The sequence below is a fragment of the Osmerus eperlanus genome, chromosome 18, assembly GCF_963692335.1.
Source record: "Osmerus eperlanus chromosome 18, fOsmEpe2.1, whole genome shotgun sequence".
In the NCBI taxonomy this organism is placed as follows: domain Eukaryota; kingdom Metazoa; phylum Chordata; class Actinopteri; order Osmeriformes; family Osmeridae; genus Osmerus; species Osmerus eperlanus.
In genome coordinates, this window is record NC_085035.1 from 7211604 (window position 1) to 7219324 (window position 7721).

Sequence of the window (7721 nt, forward strand, 5' to 3'; positions counted from 1 at the left end):
TGTAATAAATGGCACCTTCGCTTAAACGCCTCCCCACAAAAATCAGAAAACGGTTATTTAATTGGTTAAATTAAAACACAGTATTTATTACACAAGTAATTTACAAGTGTAGCATACTATTATCCCATGAAACACTGGCAGGCACAAGTGTCTTTCTTGCTACAGATTTATTTGAAGCTTTTTCTCCAAATCCACCGTTAAAACTAAACTCACGCTGTAATGAGAAAATAAAGACCACTTTAGCTTAATATGAACATGCAATGACATGCGCAGCATGTAAATAACATTCACCAAAGTCAAATACAGACACAAAACAACATACTTTGTTGGCTGCATGCTGTAGCCTACACAAGGGAATAGAGGTTTCCTTAGATTGCTAACAACCTCTATAACAACCTTAAACTTATCACTTAGAGTGAATGTGCATAAAGCTCCAGGACCTGACAACATCCCTGGCTGTGTTCTCAAGGCCTGTGCTCCTGAACTGGCAGAGGTGTTCACTGACATCTTTAACCTCTCCCTGTCGCAGTCTGTCGTCCCCAATAGGTTCAAGGGAGCCACCATCATCCCAGTCTCTAAGAAACCATCAGTGAGCTGTCTCAATGATTACCGCCCTGTTGCCCTGTTGTGATGAAATGCTTTGAGACGTTAGTCAAAGACCACATTACATTCTGCCTGTCACCTGCAATAGACCCACTCCAGTTTGCATATAGGCCGAACAGGTCTACAGATGATGTTGTAGCTTTGGCCTTGAACACTGCTCTCTTTCACTTGGATCAGAACAACATATACGTGCGGATGCTCTTCATCGACTTCAGCTCCGTTTTCAACACCATAGTACCATCCAGGCTCATCATGAAACTACAGGACCGGAACATCAGTCCTTCCATGTGCAGCTGGATAGGACACAGGCAGTACGGCTAGGTAACATCACCCCACCAGTCTAACACTCAGCACTGGTGCCCCACAGAGTTGTGTGTTAAGCCCACTGTTGTACTCTCTGTTCACCTATGGTTGTGCAGCCACAAACAGCTCCAACACTATCATTATGTTTGCTGATGACACCACCATTATCGGCTGCATCAAGAATGGTGATGAGTCTGCCTACAGAGCAGAGGTGGCAACAATGACATCCTGGTGTCAGCATAACAGCCTGTTGCTTAATGTAGCAAAAACCAAGGAGTTGATAGTGGACTACAGGCGGCTGCAGGGAGAACATGCACCCATTCACATTGAGGGCACAGCTGTGGAGAGTCAAAAGTTTCAGATTTTTTGGTATCAACATCAGTGAGGATCTGAGCTGGACCACCATATTGGTGTGGTTACAAGGACAGCGAAACAGAGGCTCTTTTTTCAGCGGCGACTGTGGAAATTTGGCATGGACTGCACTATACTGACCAATTTTTACCGGTGCACCATTGTGAGCATACTGACTGGTGGCATTACAACATGGTTTGGCAACAGCACTGCCCAGGACAGGAAGACACTACAAAGAGTGGTCAAATCTGCACAGCGTATTACAAGGACTGCATTACCATCCATTCAGGACCTTTACAGCCAGCGGTGCAGGAGAAAGGCCAAGTGGATCATTTCTGACCCTAGTCATCCCTGCCACAGTCTTTTCTCCCTCCTGCCTTCTGGAAGGCGATACAAGAGTATAAGGTCCTGTACCATCAGATACAGGGATAGTTTTCTCACACATGCCATAAGGATGCTGAACTGTCCTTGAAATATCTTTTTGCACTACAATTTTTCTTATTTTTTCTACCCTTTTTCTCCATCCTTTAGTATTGAATTTTTTTATTCTGCAAGTTGAACGGACATTGAGCACAAAGAATTTCATTACTTATAAATGCTGTTTATGAGTATATGATAATAAACTTGAACTTGAAACTTTTATCAGAGCTTTAAATTGTCTGTGCTTCGCTTGCTGTTAGGTTGTCGACTCTCTCACTCATGAGCGTCCCAAAAGGCCTTCAAAATAAAGTCACGTAATAATTCTGAATACAATTATATAATTCTAAATTAAGACATTGCTTGAAAAAAAATTATACATTATTATAATGCAATTGCGACAATTGCATTCAGGCCTATAGATAGTTATACATATTGTATACAATATGGCGAGGTAGCTGACTTAACCATTCCTGAATGTGCTTTTCATCAACACCAAGTTTGCGTGCTATAGATCTGTTGCTGGTGGTGAGTGCTTTCTGCACAGGTTTCTGTTTGAAAGCTAAAGTGTAAGAATGTTACGGCATGCTGCGTCAGATTTGTACACAAAGTAGAGACACGCGCGGCATACATTTTACACTGGGCTTTTGTTTGACTTCCTTGTCTATTCTGTGTTTGTCTATGGCTGCACTGCAGCTACAATTCACTGAATCTCTCTTACCAATTAAACGTTGCCCTTGAATGAACGCCACCCTCGAATAAACGCTGCACCACTAACTGCTCTATTAAAAGGGTTCACTATGAAGCAAACCATTCTAACAAAATAATAACAACATTTACAATGATTTCAACAAGAAGTCTCTCTGACTTGACAACTCTCTAAACAAGCAACTTTCCAAAGCAATCTCTGAAACAGCTGACCAGTGTGGTAATTTTATGTTGACAACTAAACCGCTGATTGGAAGTGCGCGGCTGATTGCCAATCACGAGATAGGGAGACTGATAGCCAACCGCCAACAAACGCTGACTAGACCATACCTGCATGCAGCGAATAGAAAGAAAGAGGGGAGAAAAGAAAAAACACACAACCACAACTATACAGACTGAATTAGGACATTTTAAACATGGGTCCGTAACAAAGACGTTGTTAAAAATGCTCATTCACATTCATTTTTCTCAATTAATCTTATCACTTAAACACACTGGTTTAGCATTTTTTCCCACAAGGAAGTCTAACCTCAACAGTGGATCCTTGGTCCCTGGATCTCTTGCTGGAACATGGCATCTAAAAAACACATAGAAAAACCATCAAAAACTATGAAATGTAACATACCACACTACTGCTTAACAATTTCATAGTCTTACATTATCATAACTTCATACTCAACAGTTCTAGTATACAGACCTTTAAGAAAATATTGAAATGGTTAGGATTCTCAAAACACCAATCTCTGTACTTAAAAAAAATATTTAGACATCCATTATTTACCTTTATTCAATTTACACTGTCTACATTCAAATTTAAGTCTGTAAAATGTAAACATAGAGAAACGGACTCGACTATAAATACAAATTAAGACCAATTGAGAACAATTTATCTTGCAAATGGTTTTTACTTTAAATTCATGTTTCACCAAAAGAATCATCACAGTTTAACACAAATAACCAAACCTTACTGTTAAAATACTGCCAAGCCACTGACTCACATTAGAAAATTAAAACAAATAAACATAGCCTAGAAGATGTACCTGTAGGTCAATTACATAATCAAGAGCATGGAGTAGGAATGGATGGATGACAAAATACCCCGCCGAGCCCAATCCATTAAATATTTCCTACCCATAAGTTAATTTCCTGAAATGCAATAATTCACCAACATTTTGACAATTTCATGCTCCAAACTTTGTGGGAACAGTTTGGAGATGGCCCCTTCCTGTTCTAACATGACTGTGCAACAGTGCACAAAGCAAGGCCCATAAACACATGGATGAGCGAGATTGGTGTGGACGAACTTGAGTGGCCTGCACACAGTCCTGACCTCAACCCAATACAACACCTTTGGGATGAATTAGAGCAGGGACTGCGAGCCAAACCTTCTTGTTCCACATCAATGTTGGACCTCACAAATGCACTTCTAGAAGAATGGTAAAACATTTCCATAAACCTCTTAAACCTTGTGGAAAGCCTTCCTAGACGAGTTGAAACTATTATAGCTACAAAGGGTGGTCCGACATCATATCCTATGGTTTAAGAATGAGATGTCACTCACGTTCATGAGCGTGTAAAGGCAACCGAGCGAATACTTTGGCAATTTAGTGTATAAAATTGATACAAATATAAAATGTTATCAAGAGATAGGAAATCGTGCAGCATGGTACAAAATGCCGATTACAAACGTATTGTAGGTCTATAGGCTTTCAATGGAACTCCTAAACGATCAAACCATGAACCCAAACAAAGCTAGCAAGCAAAACAACCATGGTACCATTGCTACTTGCTTATGCTAGGTAGCTCTAACTGTGCAGCAAACTAGGCTACCTAGCTACAGTTTCAAAAGAATAACTTACGATGTGAAGACCGTCAGAAAAACTTGGAACGAACAAACAAAATTACATCAACAATGACATGTAGCTAAAGATAGAATAACCCAACCGTAGGTACGTACAGTACATAAATTTGAAACGCCGTCCACAAAAGCAAAAACTAGCCTTAAGGGTTATAGCTTGCTCGGCATTTGTTTGACCTCCTTGTCTATTTGTTTGTGTATGGCCGCACTGCAACTACAATTCACTGAATCTGTCTTACTAATTAAACGTTGCCTTCGAATAGACGCCGCACCACAAATGATCATTGTGTAATACACGCTGCAGTGTTTAATCGAAAGACACATTTGGAACTCACCGTACTAATTTAAATTACATCAACAATGACATGTAAAAATAGAACAACCCAACCGCATAGTTACGCACAGTATACAAATTTCAAACGCGTCTCACAGAAGCAAGTATAATGTTAAAGATTTTACGACTTGCTAGCCTGTAATACTGTCTGTACAAAGAGATATCCTTAGCTCAGCTAGCCTAGATAGATTAGCTGCTATCCTGTTTACGACAGTATAAAAGTCTTCAAGTTATCATACGAATACAAACGCTAAAATACATGTTTTGTACTGCCATTGTAGGATCTTATTACTCACTGTCAAATGTAACAATGAAAATCTCTGAGGGCTGCAGGAGTTCTCCAACGATAAAATAAAATGGTCGTCTTCTTGTGCGTGTACCAAGCTCGCGCGTGTGTCAAGGGGCTCTAGCCCCTTGTGTGTGTGAGAATGTGGAGCACGCGCGCACAGGAGCAAAGGGAGAGAGGATTTGGGGAAACAGCCCTAGAAATTAGCCAAGCATGCATGTTTCAAATATTCACTAAAAATCGAGTTTTCATGTTACAGTCAACTTTTTCTCAGATTTGTGTACTCAACATTCTCAAGAGTCTTCATATGAACTAGTGATTGAATCAGAGTATAGTTTTTTGGCCGGCGGATGTGTAAAGCATTATTTTAGCATTAGCAATAAATTCAATTTGCTTTATATCAATCATTTTTAGAGGTATGAAGTTGCCTTTGCACATGGTAACATGTTGTAGTGTCTTCCACGTGACATACCAAGTTTGGTGTTGATATCTCAAAGATTTGCTGAGATTTGACCAAACGTCCTGTTTGGTTGCTTTGTTGCAGATTTTGATTGGCTCTACCGGACAAACGGTTTTGAAAATCAGAAATCCCTACGATAACTTTTGTGAGGCTCAGTCTGGATATCATCTATGGCAATTTTGAAGAAAATTCGACCAAAAATGTAGGAGGAGTAGGGAAAAAACGCGTTTCCTTAATCTTTATTGTACAGACAAATTCAATATGGCGGCCGTTATAGCTTCTTGAGGCTTTTTTATTCCTCATGAGAAATAAGGCATATGTAATGAATTTCAGAATTTTGGGACTTATGGCCTGCAAATGGCATCAATTTGAAAATTGACATATTGGGGCGTGGCCTGTAGCGCCACCTATTGTCTCACATGGCCCATGTTTGGTATGGTAGTTACTAATGGTCTGCAGTTTCAACATGCCAAATTTCAAAACTTTTTACGGTACTGGTCTAGGGGCTGCCATTGACTCCCATGGGTAAAACATAATAATAATACCACCAATAACAATAGGGTTCTCCTACCGGAGGAACCCTAATAACAATAGGGTTCTCCTACCGGAGGAACCCTAATAATAATAATAATAATACTAACAATAACAATAGGTGCCTCGCAGCTTCGCTGCTTGGCCCCTAAATATAGCTGCAAGCAGCAATGGAGGGGCCAAGCAGTCCAGAGCAGGACATGGCCTCCATAGCACTTGTGCAACAATTAAGTCACAACAACCTGTTGCACTCATGCAACACACCAAGTTTGGTTGAAATATATGTTTGCGTTCAAGAGTACTGATAGTTCAAAGTTATTTTTCTGGTATAACACTGCAGGCCTCCTCTGCTCCTCATGGGAACGATGGAACCCAAGTTTGGTGACAATTGCGCAAATGGTTGCTGAGATATGCTCTGGCGCCTCGTTTGGCGGCTTCGCCACCGCTTTTGATCGTCTCTACCGAACAAACGTTTTTGAAAATTGAAAATTCATCTGATTGCTTTTGTGAAACTGGGTCTAAAGATCATCTTTGCCAAATTTGGTAAACAATGGACAAAAATTGGGGCGTGCAAAAGGTTTTTACACTTTTCCATGAAATCCAAAATGGCGGCCACGTCCATTCGAATTTTATGAAAAGTTATTAATAGTCAGGCTTGATATCTCACAAGACATCAACACACAAAGAAATTACTTTATTAAGGTAAACACTTCAACAGTTATTAGCCAAAACAAGTTTATGCTTCCGGCCACGCCCCCTTTTAGTCAAATGACACAATCTTTGGAGGACATCCTCAGAATAAGTTTCCGAGGCGGCCTACCAAATTTAGTTTCACTGCCTCAAACAACTGCTGAGATATGACTTCACTTCCTGTTTGGTGGCTTTTCTGCTGATTTTGATTGGCTGTCACGGAAAAACGGTTGTGGGTATCAAAATGCTCTACCATAACTTTTGTGCGGCTTGGTCTGAAGAGCATATCTGGTAATTTTGAAGAAGATTTGACAAAGATTGTAGGAGGAGGAGGCTTTCAAAGGTTTTTGATAAAACCGGAAATAGCGGAAAATCTATGAACCGGAAATTGACGCCATGGTGTGCATTGAATTCGGCTTGATCCAGGGAATCCAATGGTACCTCATTTTTTAAAATTGGTCATACGGTTCAAAAGTTGCGTGTGTAAACACAAGTCCAACTTTGACCCATTGGTGGCGCTAGAGTGCCCGAGTATGGGACATGAAACTTTGTGAATTGGACCAGGGGACTGTCCCCAATGACTGTGCCAAATTTCACAACTTTCGACCAAGCGCTTCTAGGGCCTGCCATAGACACCCAGTCTATGGCTTCGCTGCTTGGCCCCTAATAAGAAAAGGTAGAAACACTTAAGTGGCTTCGCGGCTTGGCCACCAATAACAATAGGGTTCTCCTACCGGAGGAACCCTAATAATATATATGTGAGAGAACAAAGGTTGTGCCCTTGCCGAAGGCAAAGCACACCCAATAAGAAAAGGTAGAAACACTTAAGTGGCTTCGCCGCTTCGCGGCTTGGCCACCAATAAGAAAAGGTAGAAACACTTAAGTGGCTTCGCGGCTTGGCCACCAAATATATATGTGAGAGAACAAAGGTTGTGCTCTCGCTGAAGGCTTGAGCACATCCAATAACAGAAATGTAGCTAGAATCCACACCTCTAACAAGTTAACCTAGACGCAAAACTGTACGTCCAATCCAAAAAGTAAGGATATTTTCCGAGACCCAAGACTCTGCCGAAACCAGAGATATCCTTTATATGTCTGTGCGGTCAGAAATACAATTCTACCGGCAGTTTCAAAAACGTGTACCCAATTCTGCTTTCATGGTGCGTGTCTGTTTGGTTGC